General features: G+C 37.0%; 1 protein-coding gene across 1 annotated transcript in view; it reads right to left on the bottom strand.

The window, feature by feature from the left end:
* Positions 1 to 19639, bottom strand: part of ROBO1 (roundabout guidance receptor 1) — a 1242585-nt gene that overhangs the window by 503673 nt on the left and 719273 nt on the right. The window lies entirely within an intron of this gene.

The following is a 19639-nucleotide window of genomic DNA, read 5'->3' as shown; positions in this document are numbered from 1 at the left end:
AAAATATATTAAGAAACAAGGAGCACTCTAAATAGGCATGAAAACACCACGCTAAAATATCATCCTGAAGAAAAATAATAGTGTACACTTGTAAAACTATCGTTAAATAGTTTACAAACCACTCCCCATGCATGATCACATTTGATACTAAGAGCATTTGATCCTATACCAGAGACCATAGACAATACTGAATCTTTATCTTCTAGAAGGGAAATTAAGAATCAGTGAAGTTAGATTCAAGATCAGCTATTCTGTACACAACTGAAACAGACCTAAAATCTAAGTGTAATGGTCTAGTCACACTCTTTCATCTATTTTACCTTATGGTCTTCCTTCTTACCCGACTCTATTCTACTGAATTTCTACATTCATCAAATTGCAGACTTGTTAAATTATTCTATTATTCTAAGAATTAGAATTATTTCTTATTATCCTAAGAAATAACAAATATTCTATTATTTCTATTATTAATAATAATATTATTATTTTTTCTAGTTATTATTCTAAGAAATGATCTTAGAATTCATAGGTTTAAACATACATATATACCCTAAAAATATCTTGTGAACTCATATGATAGTGTAAGTTGAAGACAGTGTATATGTTAAACAAATGCTTAGTAGAGAAAACATTTGACCTGGAGATAATTGATAAAGAACTCTTGTCAAACATCACAGGACTGAAGCATATAATAAAGTATTTATTGAAAATATGTGGATCTTATCCATACTCTTTAACAAAATACATTTTCTTTAAAAGGCATATAACATATATGTTTTGACATACAGTTGGCCAATAGGCACATAAAAAGATGTACATCATCCCTAATTATTATAGAAATGTAAATAAAAGCTATAATGAGATATAATCTCATACTCATCAGAATGATTATAACTGAAAAGAATGCAAATAATACTTGCTAGGGAGGGAGGGTGTGGAGAAAAGAGAACTTTCTTACACTATTGATGGAAATGTAAATTGGTACAGCCATTACAGACAAAAGTCCAGGGATTCCTGAAAACACTAAAAATTGAGTTGCCATATGACCTAACAATCCTACTCCTGGGCATATATCCAGACAAAACTATAATTTAAAAGATGCATGCGCCCCTATGTTCACAGCAGTGATATTTATAATAGCCAAGATGTGGAAACAACCTAAATGCCCATCAACAGATGAATGGATAAAGATGTTGTACATATATACAATGGAATACTATGCAGCCATAAAAAACAATGAAATAATGCCATTTGTAGTAACATGGATGGACCTAGAGATTATTATGCTAAACAGAGTAAGTCAGAACAAAGGAAAAGTATTAGTCACTCAGTCATGTCTGACTCTTTGTGACCCCATGGTCTGTAGCCTGCCAGGCTCTCCAGTTCATGGGATTTCCAAGGCAAGAATAGTGGACTGAGTTCCCATTCCCTTCTCCAGGGGATCTTCCTGACACCAGGGATCAAACCTGGGTCACCTGCATCACAGGCAGATTCTTTACTGTCAGAGCAACCAAGGGAGCAAAGTAAGTCAGAAAGAGAACGACAAATACTATATGATGTCATTTATATGTGGAATCTAAAATAAAACACAAATGATCATGTCTACAAAACAGAAACAGACTGACAGCCATAGAGAACAGATGTGATTTCCCGGGGCCGGGGGGAGAAGAGGGGTGGAAGGATTGGGCGTTTGGGATTAGCAGATACAAATTGTTATATGTAGGATGGATAAAAAATAAGGTCCTATTATATAGCACAGGGAATTATATTCAATATCCTGTGACAAACCATAATGAAAAGAAGTATGAAAAAGAATATACATATGACTGATTCACTTTGCTGTTGAGCAGAATAAACACAACATTGTAAATCAACTATACAACAACAAAATTTAAAAATAAATAAATGCTTTACTGATGATAATACCCAAGTATAAATTTTAGAACTTAAAATATATAAAAATAATATCTGAATATAAGACACAAACATACAAAATTATTGAATTTTATATAAGAATCACTCATTTCAACAAGACTGTTTTCTAAGGGAATGATACTTGCAAAGTTTCATCTATTTCATAAAGCTATTTCAAAGTTTTTAACACATACATTTAAAATAGCTACAAGTCAAAAGAACGGGCTGAGAGACTACTCTACTGTCAGTTTAGAAAGTGATTAGGCAAGCACTGTTTTTGCTGTGTCCACAGTAGGGCAAATGGAGAACAATGCTTATCAATAATTCCCCTTGGGAGCTGCATATTTTTAATGAACTGTGTTCAATATCCACTGAATTGTTTTGTGATCTAAGATTAAACATCACCAATAAAATTAAACCTAAGTTTAGATGAAGTGAATAATGGCAGACAAAAATAAAATCCACACTCTCTAAATTAATCTTAGTATAGTTTTGCAGACATTCATACAATAAAGGTGAGAGTCCTTTTTAAAGGCACAGGGGTTCTTATCCTGCTTAAAAGACAGCCACAACTGTAAGTTAGAGTACATTTCTTTAATTCAAAATGACAAAAGGAAAAGAATGAATATATGTATATGTAAAACTGATTTAATTTGTTGTATAGCAGAAACTAACATGATATCATAAACAACTATGCTCCAGAAAAAAGTCACAGATTTTACTTTTGGGGGGCCCCAAAAATCACTGCAGGTGGTGACAGCAGTCACAAAATTAAAAGATGCTTGGAAGAAAAGCTATGACAAACTTAGACGGTGCATTCAAAAGCAGAGACATCGCTTTGCCAACAAAGGTCCATCTATTCAAAGTTATGGTTTTTCTAGTAGTCATGTATGGATGTGAGAGTTGGACCATAAAGAAGGCTGAGTGCTGAAGAATTGATGCCTTTGAAATGTGATACTGGAGAAGACTTTTGAGAGTCCCTTGGACTGCAAGAAAATCAGACCAGTCAAAGAAAATCAACACTGAATAGTCACTGGAAGGATTGATGCTGAAGCTAAATACTCCAGCTCCAATACTTTGGGCACCTGATGCAAAGAGCTAACACATTAGAAAATACCCTGATGCTGGGGAAGTTTGAGGGCAGGAGGAAAAGAGGATGACAGATGACAAGATGGTTGGATGGCATCATCGACTCAGTAGACATAAGTTTGAGCCAATTCCAGGAGACAGTGAAGGACAGGGAAGCCTCACATGCTGCAGTTCATGGGATGCAACTTAGTGACTGAAAAATACTCCAATAAAAATTAGTTTAAAAACGAGTAATTTTCACTTTCAAGATAAATACACTATGTCAAAAATTACTCAAGATTAAAGCCTTAGATCATGATGATTTTTAAATGATGCATTTCTGTTTCAAAAATTTACATATATTAATATTATAGAAAAGATAGAACATGAACATATACTAGATGAAAATGTCAGAGATGAGGCTTTCCAGTTGGCTCAGTGGTAAAAGAATCTGTCTGCGAATGCAGGAGACACAGGAGACATGGGTTTGATCCCTGGGTCAGGAAGATCCCCTGGAGGAGGAAATGGCAACCCACACCAGCATTCTTGTCTGGAAAATCCCATGGACAGTGGATTACAGTCCATAGGGTCACAAAGAGTTGGACATGACTGAGTGACTGAGCACACACACAAAATGTCAGTGATAGGCTCATGAAAGTTTTACATACTTGGACTTAAATGTATGTTTAAAATGGAAAATAAATTAAGAGTTGATACATTTCATACATTTATTAAAACCATCATGTAAATAACCACTCTTTAAAAAATTAGTTTTAAGAAGCTTTTCGTTTCTTAATATTAACTTTTAGTGAAGTTACTTTACCATTATATGGTATACTAGTGAGAAATTGAGAGCTATCTCAAATTTTCCAGAAAAATGTATGCTTCTAGTTCTTTGCATGATAAAGCATTTTGTTGAATACTTATAATTTGTATGAATCAGGTATCTGAAGTTTAAGTAAACTAAAATACACTATGGCATCTGGTCCCATCACTTCATGGCAAATAGATGGCAAAACAATGGAAACAGTGACAGATTTTATTTTTTTGGACTCCAAAATCACTGCAGATGGTGACTGCAGCCATGAAATTAAAAGATGCTAACTCCTTTGAAGAAAAGTTATGACCAACCTAGACAGCAAATTAAAAAGCAGAGACATTGCTTTGCCAACAAAGGTCCATCTAGTCAAGGCTATGGTTTTTCCAGTAGTCATGTATGGATGTGAGAGTTGGACTATAAAGAAAGCTGAGCGCCGAAGAATTGATGCTTTTGAACTGTGGTGTTGGAGAAGACTCTTGAGAGTCCCTTAGACTGCAAGGAGATCCAACCAGTCCATCCTAAAGGATATCAGTCTGAATGTTCATTGGAAAGACTAAAGCTGAAGCTGAAAATCCAATACTTTGGCCACCTGATGTGAAGAGCTGTCTCATTTGAAAAGACCTTGATGCTGGGAAAGATTGAAGGCAGGAGAAGAAGGGGATGACAGAGAATGAGATGGTTGGATGGCATCACCAACTCAATGGACATGAGTTTGAGTAAATTCCAGGAGTTGGTGATGGACAGGGAGGCCTGCAGTCCATGGGGTTGCAAAGAGTCAGACACGACTGAGTGACTGAACTGAACTGACCATACACTATATAAATCTCCAAGGACAGAATTACATTATATTTTGTCTATTATAAACATTACAACTCTTGCAGCTCAATTTCAGAAAAATAAACGACCCAATAAAAAAATGGGCCAAAGAACTAAACAGACATTTCTCCAAAGAAGACATACAGATGGCTAACAAACACATGAAAAGATGCTCAACATCACTCAGTATCAGAGAGATGCAAATCAAAACCACAGTGAGGTACCATTTCACACCAGTCAGAATGGCTGCTATCCAAAGTCTACAAACAATAAATGCTGGAGAGAGTGTGAAGAAAAAGGAACCCTCTTACACTGTTGGTGGGAATGCAAACTAGTACAGCCACTATGGAGAACAGTGTGGAGATTCCTTACAAAACTGGAAATAGAACTGCCATATGACCCAGCAATCCCACTGCTGGGTATACACACTGAGGAAACCAGAACTGAAAGAGAAACATGTTCCCCAATGTTCATCACAGCACTGTTTACAATTGCCAGGACATGGAAGCAACCTAGACGTCCATCAGCAGACGAATGGATAAGAAAGCTGTGGTACATATACACATGGAATATTACTCAGACATTAAAAATAATACATTTGAATCATTTCTAATGAGGTGGATGAAACTGGAGCCTATTATACAGAGTAAAGTAAGCCAGAAAGAAAAACACCAATACAGTATACTAACGCGTATATATGGAATTTAGAAGATGATAACTACAATCCTATATGTGAGACAGCAAAAGAGACACAGATGTATTGAACAGTCTTTTGAACTCTGTGGGAGAATTCAAGGGTGGGATGATCTGAGAGAATAGAATTGAAACATTTATATTATCATATGTGAAACAGATTGCCAGTCCAGGTTTGATGCATGAGACAGGGTGCTCAGGGCTGGTGCACTGAGATGACTCAGAGGGATGGGATGGGGAGGGAGGTGGAAGAAGGGCTCAGGATGGGGAACACATGTACATCCATGGCTGATTCATGTTAATATATGGCAAAACCACTACAGTTGTAAAGTAATTAGCCTCCAATTAAAATAAATAAACTAAAAAAAAATTAGAATATTTCTCAATTTCTAATATGGTTTCTCGAAATTAAAAACCCTGCCTCAAATTAAATAGGTTTAAACTAAAGTTTAAAGACTAAGCATAAATATGTATAAAAATGGAAAAGAGGTATGAAAAACATTTGCATAAAGTATTATTGCTATTAATGCCATTTAAATATGTTTGATCCTTCAATGAAATGAATAAGTAGTATGTAAACATTAGAAAAGGTCATGGCTATGCTAATGCATACAGCCTTCATTTTTCCAAGGTGGTGTATTAAAAAGCTTTAGGAGAAACATTCTCTGCCCCAAACAAGTACAATTTCTTCTCAGTTGGTTAGAGCAATTAAGGATTTATATTTATTTAAACATTCAAATTCTTCTTAACCTTTTCTGCAGTATTGACCATGAACTGGCAGTTTACCTTGGGATGTATTTTCGTACACTACTTCCAAAGGACAAGGCTTTCTGACAGGGTGAATAAAATCAGGGGCCATAGTTTACTGCGGGTATTGATACACTTTATCTTATGTGAATACATTTCAAAAACAAGACAAGTGAAGATTTTGTAACAGAGAATCAACTTAGAGAGTCTCAGAAATCTTTCACCAAAAACCCCATACCCTTTTATAATGAGATAGACACACATTACTCTGTAATCTGTTAAAATACACATTCTTCTTGATAGGGATCTTTTTTTCTTTCCTTAATTTGTATTCTTGTGAAAAATGAAGTTAATACAGATATTGGTGGAAACTTCTCCCTCCTCCCCCTCCAGGCTAAGATGCTGCCCTTGTATTAATATATTGGGTCAGTCATTTGGTGGGCATCGTGTCTTTTAAAACAATTCCCACACTCAGATGGCTGTCAGTGGTGGTGCCAGTGAAGCGTTATGCAAAGCCCCCCAAACACTTTGTAAACTCGAATCTTCGAGCACAATGGTAAAGTTCAGTGCTGGAAAAAGATAGTGTACTGAATACACAATACCCAGCTTTGTTTGATGGGGGCTTCTGTGAAGGAGTAGGCTACTTAATCTCCCCATTTGCCCTGGGGATTCTAACTGTTTTAATGTGTCCTTTTTGAGAGTCTGTGAACTGTAGAATATATGCTGGTAACAACTTTCTTTGGGGCTTTCCTTGGAAAAGCCCAAAGCTGCCAACACAAGAAAGCTGACACAGTGGTGCTAGCAAACACAAAGGAGACCTTTAGCTGTTTGTGCAAACTGCCTGGCTAAAGTTTCATGTCATGCCTTGATGAAGGATCTAATTCTTTGGCTCATTTCATAGGAATCTAGCTTTTGTGACAGTGTGGAAAGGATAGCTTCTTCATGGACTTGGGAAAGAATGGAGAAATTTGATGTAACATCAAGAAAATTTGTGATGCTTAAAGGATTAGATTACATAAGACCACTAATAACAATATTGGATATTATATTAACAACTAACTATGTTGAACACTTACTCAACTGAAGACTATTTTTACGGTCTATTATATCACTTACTTGAATGAGACATTACAGTGAAATGCCATTTTTTTCAATATTATATGTATTCAAATAAAACACAAAGTAGAAACTAACTTCAGTGATTCCTTTTAAAATTCAAAGATAATCATTTTGTAATACATAAATGTATTAAATTAACAGGTTGTATACCTTAACTTACACAATGTTATGCATCATTTATATCTCAAAAAAGCTGGGAAAAGAATTCAAACTGCTTTAAGTAATTGTATTTAAAGTATTGTTCTATTTTTTGGAGAGTAAATTATCTCATTCAAGAATATATCTAGGATGCTAAAAAGAAATGTCACAACTAGAAGTGCTAATTGCTCTAACTATTCAAACAGTATTCCTATTTGAAGGTTGACTAAATTTATAAGAGTCAATCCATCAATCTGTTAGAATTTTGCCATCCAGGAAAGTCATATATTGTTAATGAGAACTTTTTCTACATATACATTTATAATAATCATTAAAGTTATAAAAATCATATGTATATATGAATGCAAAGTAGAAACCTTACTTATGAGTGAAGAAGTGATGATGTATTTTTACAAGCATAGCACTAAATGAATTTTGCAATATTGGATGCATATCAGTACACTATGATAATCGCCAAGTCAATGAGGTTGAATTTTCTTAAAATGAAGAGGATTAATTAAAATTAAGAGGAAAATGAATTAGGATTAATGAAGTGAGATAGACAAAATTGCATTAGAAATGTTCATAGTTAAATAAAAGGGTCCTGAGCCCCACTGTGTGATTTTGAAATCGCAAGTCCCAGTTAATACAGGGTAGGTAAATTTTTTAGTTGTCTTCTTACCTGGCCCAACCATTGCTTCCCTCAGATCTCTCCTCAACACCTTCTCACCTCCCTCCCTCTTTGCCCGTTACGTACTAAGCTGTGTGGTGTGGAGAGAGGTATGTTGAACTTATTTTGGCTCTCTGGGAATGAAATCTCCCTTATCTCTATAGCCTATTGTTCTACAGTCAAACAGTTGATGTCTAATGAGGCTTTCAGGAATACTATATGTATAAACGGTGGAAATGCCTCCAGCTTACTTTGAGTGATTTAAAAAAGTGCCTACTGAAGTATAGTGATTGGAAAAGAGCTGGAAATGGACATCAAAGAAAATATAAAAAATAAAAAGATTTAACATAATTTGGCTTTTAGAAAACAGAAAGTCACAAGCTAATGATGCTTCCAAATGTGGTGATTTTGAAAGTTTTACAAGTAATTTAATGTTGCACTATATCTACATATGTCTTTTTGCCTTTTTGCATTTCTTTTTCTAGAGATGGTATCGATCACAGCCTCCTGTAAAGTGTCACAAACCTCCTTCCATAGTTCTTCAGGCACTCTGTCTATCAGATCTAACTTCCACTGTATAATCATAAGGGATTTGATTTAGGTCATACCTGAATGGTCTAGCGGTTTTCCCCACTTTCTTCAATTTAAGTCTGAATTTGGCAATAAGGAGTTCATGATCTGAGCCACAGTCAGCTCCTGGTCTTGTTTTTGCTGACTGTATAGAGCTTCTCCATCTTTGGCTGCAAAAAATATAATCAATCTGATTTCGGTTATTAACCATCTGGTGATGTCCATGTGTAGAATCTTCTCTTGTGCTATTGGAAGACAGTGTTTGCTATGACCAGTGTGTTCTCTTGGCAAAACTCTATTAGTCTTTGACCTGCTTCATTTTGTACTCTAAGGCCAAATTTGCCTGTTACTCCAGGTGTTTTTTGACTTCCAACTTTTGCATTCTAGTCCCATATAATGAAAAGGATATCTTTTGGGGGTGTTAGTTCTAGAAGGTCTTGTAGGTCCCCAAGGAAATGGTCCCCAAGAAAAAGACCATCGCAAAGAAAAATAAATGCAAAAAGGCAAAATGCTTGTCTGAGGAGGCCTTACAAATAGCTGAGAAAAGAAGAGAAGCAAAAGGCAAAGAAGAAAAGAAAGATAAATCCATTTGAATGCAGAGTTCCAAAGAACAGCACAGAGAGATTAGAAAGGTTTCCTCCGTGGTCAATGCAGAGAAATAGAGGAAAACAATAGTATGGGGAAGACTAGAGATCTCTTCAAGAAAATTAGAGATAACACAGGAACATTTCATGCAAAGATGGGCACTATAAAGGATAGAAATGGTATGGACCTAACAGAAGCAGAAGATATAAAGAAGAGGTGGCAAGAATACACAGGAGAGCAAAACAAAAAAGATCTTCATGACCCAGATAACCACAATGGTGTGATCACTCACCTAGAGCAAGACATCCTGGAATGTGAAGTCAAGTGGACCTTAGGAAGCATCACTACAAGCAAAGCTAGTGGAGACGATGGAATTCCAGTTGAGCTATTTCAAATCCTGAAAGATGACGCTGTGAAAGTGCTGCACTCAATATGCCAGCAAATCTGGAAAACTCAGCAGTGGCCACAGGACTGGAAAAGGTCAGTTTTCATTCCAATCCCATAGAAAGGCAATGCCAAAGAATGTTCAAGCTACTGGACAATTGCACTCGTCTCACACGCTGGCTAAGTAATGTTCAAAATTCTTCAGACCAGGCTTCAGCAGTACGTGAACTGTGAAATTACAGATGTTCAAGTTGGATTTAGAAAAGTCAGAGGAACCAGACATCAAATTGGATCATCGAAAAAGCAAGAGAGTTCCAGGAAAACATTAACTTCTTTATTGACTACGCCAAAACCTTTGACTGTGTGGATCACAAAAAACTGTGGAAAATTCTGAAAGAGATGGGAATAGCAGACCACCTGACCTATCTCCTGACATATCTGTTTGCGGGTCAAGAAGCAACAGTTAGTACTGGACATGGAATAACAGACTGGTTCCAAATCGGAAAGGATTATGTCAAGGCTGTCTATGTCACCCTTAACTTATTTAACTTATATGCAGAGTACATCATGTGAAATTCCAGGCTGAACAAAGCACAAGCTAGAATCAAGATTTCCGGGAGAAATATCAATAACTTCAGATATTCAGATGACACCACCCTTATGGTAGAAAGTGAAGGAGAACTGAAGAACTGCTTGATGAAAGTGAAAGAGGAGAGTGAAAACGTTGGCTTAAAGCTCAACATTCAGAAAACTAAGATCATGGCATCTGGTCCTATCACTTCATGGCAAATAGATGGCGAAACAATGGAAACAGTGCGAGACTTTGTTTTTGGGGGCTCCAAAATCACTGCAGATAGTGACTGCAGCCATGAAATTAAAAGATGCTTACTCCTTGGAAGAAATGTTATGACCAACTTGAAAGCATACTAAAAAGCCAGAGACATTGCTTTGCCAACAAAGGTGTATCTAGTCAAGGCTATGGTTTTTCCAGTAGTCATGTATGGATGTGAGAGTTGGACTATAAAGAAAGCTGAGCACCGAAGAATTGATGCTTTTGAACTGTGGTGTTGGAGAAGATTCTTAAGGGCTCCTTAGACTGCAAGGAGACCCAACCAGTTCATCCTAAAGGAAATCAGTCCTGAATATTCATTGGAAGGACTGATGCTGAAGCTGAAACTCCAATACTTTGGCCACGTGATGCGAAGAGCTGATTCAGTTGAAAAGACCCTGATGCTGGGAAAGATTGAGGGCAGGAGAAGAAGGGGACGACAGAAGATGAGATGGTTGGATGGCATCCCCGACTCAGTGGACATGAGTTTGGGTAAACTCCAGAAGTTGGTGATGGACAGGGAAGCCTGGCGTGCTGCAGTCCATGGGGTTGCAGAGATATGGGCACGGCTTAATGACTGAACTTAACTGAACTGATATCTAAATTTTTCAGTTGATTAGCAATGGATTCTGTATCTATCTGGAGAAGGAAATGGAAACCCACTCCAGTACTCTTGTCTGGAAAATCCCATGGACAGAGGAGCCTGGTAGGCTACATGGTGTCACACAGAGTCGGATACGACTGAAATGACTTAGCAGCAGCAGCAGCAGCAACTGTATCTATCTACAGCTTACCATTTTTTTTTTTTCTTCTTGGAATTGCAAATAAACTGACTAAACAGGATTTTATGTCTGAAAGGATGACAATGTGAGTCCAAATAAAAATATTTAACTACCATTTTTAGCATCATGTTCAAAATAGCCAACTTCATCCATCCTGATCATGATATTTTCCCTACCAGGTAGGTATCCAGTTTCATCTTAACTAATTTTTTTTTCCATTAGGAAATCATAGAAACTATAGCCCAATCCAAGTTAGTCTAAATGGTTTATTTTATTCAACATGAGCCAATCTTTGGCAAAGCAAAACACTCTAAAGGAAAAGGAGAGTTCAACTGGGCAATTGAAACATCCTTAAATTCATAGATAGTAAGTACTTGATACTATAGCAAAGGAAAGTTCTCTCAAGCTATCTAGACCAATAGATATCCTTGGAGACAGTTCACTAAATAAAGACTTTCATGAAAGAAATTTCAGTTTTGGTCCTGAGCCAAACTCTAGGAATCTGTGTTATTCTTACAGAAGAGCATTTTGCTGCCACACTTTTCCCTCAAACATTATGCTAGAAAATTCCTATCATTTTCATCTTGAAAGCCTGAGCTTTAAAACACTATTCATTTGATTGCATTGGCTGATTCCAGAAGCCAAGTCTGATAATGTTAACATTTCTGAATTATTATGAGGTGGTCTAATTTGTTGTCTGAAGGCATAGACAGTTGTTGGATTTGAATTTTGTAACAATGAGGAAATAATTTATCTTTCTTAGTTTCAGTTTCCTCATCTGTAAAATAAGGATAATAAAACTTATCAGTTCAGTTCAGTTCAGTCACACAGTTGTGTCTGACTCTTTGCGACCCTATGGACTGCAGCACGCCAGGCCTCCCTGTCCATCATCAACTCCCAGAGTTTACTCAAACTCATATCCACGGAGTTGGTGATGCCATCCAACCACCTCATCGTCTGTCATCCCCTTCTCCTCCCACCTTCAATCTTTCCCAGCATCAGGGTCTTTTCAAATGAGTCAATTTTTCACATCAGGAGACCAAAGTATTGGAGTTTCAGCTTCAGCATCAGTCCTTCCAATGAATATTCAGGACTCATTTCCTTCAGAATGGACTGGTTGGATATCCTTGCAGTCCAAGGGACTCTCAAGAGTCTTCTCCAAAGCCGCAGTTCAAAAGCATCGATGCTTCGGCACTCAGCTTTGTTTATAGTCCAACTCTCACATCCATACATGACTACTGGAAAAACCATAGCCTTGACTAGATGGACCATTGTTGGCAAAGTAATGTCTCTGCTTTTCAGTGTGCTGTCTAGGTTGGTCATAGCTTTTATACCAAGGAACAAGCGTCTTTTGATTTCATGCCTGCAGTCACCATCTGCAGTGATTTTGGAGACCCAAAATATATGGGTCCTATAAAAATTTTCCTATGATGAAAATCATAGGAATTTTCTAGCATAATGTTTGAGGGAAAAGTGTGGCAGCAAAATGCTCTTCTGTAAGAATAACACAGATTCCTAGAGTTTGGCTCAGGACCAAAACTGAAATTTCTTTCATTTTCAAAAAATTTCTTTCTGTCACTGTTTACACTGTTTCCCCATCTATTTGCCATGAAATGATGGGCTTGGATGCCATGATCTTAGCTTTCTCAATGCTGAGTTTTAAGTCAACTTTTTCACTCTCCTCTTTCACTTTCATCAAGAAACTCTTTAGTTCTTCTTCATTTTCTGCCATAAGGGTGGTGTTATCTGCACATCTGAGGTTATTGATATTTCTCCTGGCAATCTTGATTGCAGCTTGTACTTCATCCAGCCCAGCATTTCTCATGATGTACTGTGATAAAACTTATCAGGTTATTGGAAATGTTAACATTAGCTGATATTTAGTGAGTGATATGTGCCAGAAATTTTTCTAACTGCTTTTTATATTTCCTTACAACAAATATATGAAATAGCTTCTATTGTTATAGTTGCACTATATTAAGTAATTTGCCCAGTCACACAATTATTAAGTTGTGAAGCTGAGGTTTGAGTTCAACAATTTGGATTCTAGAATCCATACTCTTAACCATTAATTCAGATTCTGCATAAGAAAACATGTGTCAAGTTCTCAGGACTGTGTCCAGTATAGCAGAACTCAATAAAAGTCTTCCCTGGCAGCTCAGCTGTTAAAGAATCTGCCTACAGTGTAGGAGACCTGGATTCAGTCCCTTGGTTGGGAAGATCCTCTGGAGAAGGAAACGGCTACCAACTCAAGTATTCTGGCCTGGAGAATTACATGGACTGTATAGACCATGGGGTTGCAAATAGTTGGACGTGACTGAGCAACATTCAATGTCAACAGAAGTCAGTGATTGAGATTCTGACTGGAAAGAACTAAAGAATATGCAATACTGCTGAGGTAGGAGAGAACATGTGTGTACTTATTACTGTCTCATAAGAGAAGTAGTCAATATTGAACACTGTAAAAATTGTAAATTAATTTAAATTTAATCTAAAATTATAATTTTAATGTAACAAATGTTTATATATAGCAAATGATGGCAATGGCCAACATTTAAAATCTCTACTTAGAAATATTATTTGAAGTTCTCCTTTTTTCGCATGGACACAGAAGATGTGGCTTTAGAAATATGCCCTTCAAGAGTTTTTCAATACAATAGTGATGAAATAAAAATTCACATTTTAAGGCAAGAAAGAAAAATTTATGCACAAAATATTTCTCTGCCTATTTGGGCCTCCTCCCTCCCCTCCCCTGTGCATCATGAATCTGCATTAAGCAGTAACCAGACCTCCCCATGGCAGAAATACCTGTTCAACCATAGAGATCATTTTTTCTTCTTCTGGCACCAGCCCTGTAACTCCCTAGAAGATAACATTCCTTTCTTAATTCTGTAAGGGGTCATGATGACCCACCATTGCCTTGTATGTGCAGACATATTGTAAGATCTTACATATAATGCCAATATATCATTTCCCTTAAAGATAGGAATTTGTGCAGAAGAGACTAGTTAGAGGAACTGAGCCTCATCTAATGGAATTTCTTATTTTAAACACTTACGACCTTATTAATATTCATAGCTATGTTAATAGTACTTTGCCAATTTTATAAGAATGTTGTTTCTTGTATTACCAACTGTGTGACTGAACCTCCGATAAAATGAATGATGATTAGGAGACCTGAAATAGGTGACCAAACAATATACAACTATAAAATCAGTGATTGTAATAGTGTAACTCTAGACATGGGAAGAAGCAACATGAGGAAAACATTGTACGGGCCATAATAGGATGTTATGGCTCTCTGAGAGACTGTCTCCTGGGTTATAATCCTCAGTTCAGTTCAGTTCAGTTGCTCAGCCATGTACGACTCTTTGTGACCCCATGAATCGCTGCATGCCAGGCCTCCCTGTCCATCATCAACTCCCGGAGTTTACCCAAGCTCAGGTCCATTGAGTCGGTGATGCCATCCAGCCATCTCATCCTCTGTCATCCCCTTCTCCTCCTGTCCCCAATCCTTCCCAGCATCAGGGTCTTTTCCAATGAGTCAACTCTTCACATCAGGTGGCCAAAGTATTGGAGTTTCAGCTTCAACATCAGTCCTTCCAATGACTGATCTCCTTTAGGATGGACTCGTTGGATCTTCTTGCAGTCCAAGGGACTCTCAAGAGTTTTCTCCAACACCACAGTTCAAAAGCTTCAATTCTTCGGTGCTCAGCTTTCTTTACCGTCCAACTCTCACATCCATACATGACTACTGGAAGAACCATAGTCTTGACTAGACGGACCTTTGTTGGCAAAGTAATGTCTCTGCTTTTTAATATGCTATCTAAGTTGGACATAATTTTCCTTCCAAGGAGTGAGCATCTTTTAATTTCATGGCTGCAATCACCATCTCAGTTTGGCTTAAATAAAATTTCTAATTCTTCTTAGATTGACTGTGGATTAACTCTTTTTGTCCACAGTAGTATTAACAAAAGCACAAACACTTGCAATTTAGTAAAATCTTCCCAACTCAACATCTCATTTGTTGTTCAGTTGGTAAGTCATATCCGACTCCTTGAGACACCATGCGCTGCAGTGCTCTAGGCTTCCCTGTTCTTCACTATCTCCCTGAGTTTGCTCAGACTCACATCCTTTGGGCCAGTGATGCCATCTAACCATCTCATCCTGTCGTCCCCTTCTCCTCCTGCTTTCAACCTTTCCCAGCATTAGGTCCTTTTCCAATGAATTGGCTCATTGCATCAGGTGGCCAAAGTATTGGGGCTTCAGCATTAGTCCTGCTAATGAGTATTTAGGGTTGATTTCCTTTAGGATCTCCTTGCAGTCCAAGGGACATCTTATTGCTTATTTAAACAAAATTAGTACTTAAATCATTATGATAGCATCATTCAGGTGTTTAGAGCTAAATTCTATTTATTTTTCTAATTTCAGTGATTTTAAACACTTTTATTAAAGGTATTTACACTGATAGAATCTTTCCAGGGTATCTTTGCAAGGTCCAGAAGATTTTGGCTACTCTTAACACGACCTAGTCCAGTAATAGTGCACTGAGAGACCTATCAATGAAATCCTCTCCTGACCTGGAAATGAGCATTTCTAGCACCATGGGACTAAATAATTATGATATGGCTCCCCAACCTTGGGCAAAATGAAGACCAGAAGGGAAGGGATTGTGAAAGAAAAATGTTGCAAACAATACATTTCTACAAGAATTGAGTCATTAACCACTACAATTGCTGACCTACAACATACTTTGAAAGGAATTCAGGGTGAAGACTAAGATGAGGTACTTTATGCTCTGGGAAAACTGGCAGAACAGGCCTTCAAGCAGTGTAAACATTTTCAGGAAAAATGTTTTATGGACCTATATTCTTGCATGTCCCATACTTAGAAAAGCACTAAAATTATTAATCAAGATATTGGGACCCTGTGACTAGCCACAACCTTCTATTGAGGTGCATGCTTGATTGTACAACCCCCTCACCAAAATCACTTACATAGTGACATCACCCATTATCTCTTCAGAACAGTTGTCAAATCTCTCTGAGAGACGGACTCCTGGGTTATAATCCTCAATTTGACTGGAATGAAATTTCCGCTTCTTCTTAGATTGACTGTGGATGAACTCTTTTTGTCCACAGCAATATTAACAAAGGCATAAACACTAGTAATTTAGTAAAATCTTCCAAATTCAACACCTTATTAGTGTTTATTTAAACAAAGTTAGCGCTTAAGTCATTGCTATAACATCATTCAAGTTTAGAGCTAAAATCTACTTCTTTATTTCTCTAATTTCAGTGATTCTAAACAATTCTATTTAAGGTATTTACCCTGATATGGTCTTTGCAAGGTATCTTAATCCACAAGAGTTTAGAAGCAGTATTACACATGATTGGGACATGTTGAGTCATGCAGATTTAAACTGTTGCTTGGGCATAGTTACATTTTAGCCTCATGTGGCTTCATGAAGGAGATTTGATCTAAGATTCAGTTTAAAGGTCTGAAGGACCAGGTTTGGCAGTGTGGAAACAAAAAACATTCTCAGATAGGATTTAACAAATTAGATCAAAGTAGGAGGATAAGGAAGAGACTTCCCTGGTTACTGAGACTGAAATAAGACAGTGATGAACTTTTGAGAGCTCTGAGAGACACAAGAGGCTTTGTGTGTGTGTTTGTGCACGCATGCTCAGTCATATTCAACTCTTTACGACCTGGTTGACTGTAGCCTGCCAAGTTCCTCTGAGCATGGGGATTCTCTAGGTAAGAATACTGGAGTGGGTTGTCATGCCCTCCTCCAGGGGATCATCCCAAACCAGGATCAAACCTGAGTCGCTAGGGTCTCCTGCATTAGCAGGCATATTCTTTACTGGTAAGCCACCTGAGAAGCTCAGAGAGACAAGAGCGAGCATTAAAACATTTTATAACACCGTTTTCTGGATTCAAAGAATTCAACTTTTGTAACTAGGAAGTAGGAAAATACAATATTTTTTTTTATCATATAGAGGAAGCCAAGTGAAACCATGCTTAATCAAATGGCAAAAGCATATACATATGAAGATGAAAATTAATATCTTATGTAGTATCAGTTCAGTTGAGTTGCTTAGTCATGTCTGACTCTTTGTGACTCCATGGACTGCAGCATCCCAGGCCTCCCTGTCCATCACCAACTCCTGGAGCATGGTCAAATTCATGTCCACTGAGTCAGTGATGCCATCCAACCATTTAATCCTCTGTCATCCCCTTCTCCTCCTGCCTTCAATCTTTCCCAGCATTATGGTTTTTTCCAATGAGTTAGTTCTTTGCAACAGGTGGCCAAAGTATTGGAATTTCAGCTTCAGCATCAGTCCTTACAAAATATTCAGGACTGATTTCCTTTAGGATGGACTGGTTGGATCTCCTTGCAGTCCAAGGGACTCTCAAGAGTCTTCTCCAGCACCACAGTTCAAAAGCATCAATTCTTTGGTGCTCAGCACTCATGTAGTATAGTTTCAGAAAATAACTTCATTATTTAAAGTTTCAGCAAATTGATTAATTGTGAATGAAGTCTATCATCTCTATAAACACGGGCATGCCTATAGTTTTAAGAAAATTGATGAAGAAAAAACTTTTATAACATTTATGCTCAGTAGTATTCATTAAAAAAAAAATCTGGTCAGAGCATATGATTGACCAGCTAACTTGGTAGACCCTTGAAGTTCAAAGATCAAGAGAAAGCCTTTGTAGCCCTTTAGCATCTCTCAATTCGGTAATGAACAAATGAATTTGCTCTTGTGTAATCTATTTTGCAGTTTTATCCAGATCGAAAGGACTATGATTTTACACTCAAAGAAATTGTTCAAAAGCTTTCTAGTAACAAAGAATCAGTAGTAATATTCATGTGTGCAACCAGATTGGGTGGTGATCACAAGGCATTTCTGCAGGATGAAATTTTCTTTCAACTCAAATTCCCTTTGGTGTTTTCTTTCAGTGCATGCCTCTAAGAAAATTAAACTCTTTTAGGAAGCTCCTCAAATTAACTAAAAAAGTTAATTTGCCCTCTGGATCCTAATCAGTTCAGTTCCTAATAAATTCAGTTGCTCAGTCATGTCTGACTCTTTGCGACCCCATGGACAGCAGCACACCAGGCTTCCCTGTCCATCATCAACTCCTGGAGACTAATAGTGAAAATTTAAAGGCACTATTTGCTGAATTTCTCAAATACTCTGTGAAGTGATGTGGCTGTTGAGATTCCTGAATAGGGCTCTTGTCATTTCTCAATCCAACAGGAGTCCTATTGCAAGGTATAAATAATTCTCAAAATGCAATATACACATATATCTGTGTTTGTATATATGTGTGTCTGCCAAGTTGCTTCAGTTGTGTCCAACTCTTTGCAATCCTATAGACTGTAGCCCGCCCGGCTCCTCTGTCTATGGCATTCTCCAGGTAAGAATACTGGAGTGGGTTGCTATGTCCTCCTCCAAGGGATCAAAATCTCTTCTCTTATGTCTCATGCGTTGGCAGGTAGGATTTTTTCACCACTATTGCCACCTGGGAAGCCACATGTATACACATAGCCAAAGAACAAATATTATTAAACTCATTTTAAGATGAAAGACAAAACTCCCAAGTAGATAGATAAAGGACACACACTAAGTTAGATAGCAGACCAGTGATTATGGCTGACTCCATCAACATAATGAGCGAACTAGAAATGTGTTAAAGTAGACCTTTCAAGTACAGATTTGATTGATAGTAGCTGTTTTCAGAATTTTAACAGCCTTTCTGTAACTTATATGGAGATGAATATTAAATTTTAAATTATGAATTTAAATTTATTTCTAAATTATGAACAGAAGTGAAAATTAAATTCTAAATTATGTTTTAAAATTTGTGTCTTAAAATTTTTGCATCTTGAATGTACAATTATATTAACATCTGCTGATTGTTACTAGAGGACATATTTTACATTTGATATAGTGCAAACAACAGATGAAGCTGATTTTCCACGAAAGCTTGACATATTTGTACAGGGCTGCTGAGCCTGCTGAAGTAACTGTTTCTTATACAGCTTTATATGCAGACTGCGGGGTCTCCACTAGAGGGAGATCATTAGGAAATGCAGTGAGATTTTCTTATACACCAGTGAAACAAAGAAATAGAAATCTTCCCATAGAATCAGGCTTTCCTTACTAATATAAGTTTGTAAGTGGAAAGAAGCAATCTTTGATTTTTCTGCTCACGTATCTCAAGACATATTTAATTTCAGAATAAATTCTTAGGCAACTTCTTCTTGAAATATTTCTTTACTTTTCACAGGAACATTTTTAGGAAGTAGTGTTCAAATACATTTCCTATAGATTTTAAAACGGCATGTGTTGATTAATTCACTAAAATTATTGAACATTTTCATGTCTACCTTTAATAATCTCTGTAGCTGCTAGTAATATTATTAAGAAATGATAAAAATAATCATATTTAGATACTGCATATTAGCATTCATGAAAAGTATAGTTAACCATCTT

Source organism: Giraffa tippelskirchi, chromosome 2 (genome assembly GCF_054371585.1).
Source record: "Giraffa tippelskirchi isolate mGirTip1 chromosome 2, T2T-mGirTip1v1.2.pri, whole genome shotgun sequence".
In the NCBI taxonomy this organism is placed as follows: Eukaryota; Metazoa; Chordata; class Mammalia; order Artiodactyla; family Giraffidae; genus Giraffa; species Giraffa tippelskirchi.
Note: the sequence above shows the minus strand (reverse complement) of the source record. Positions and strands in the feature narration are given on the sequence as shown.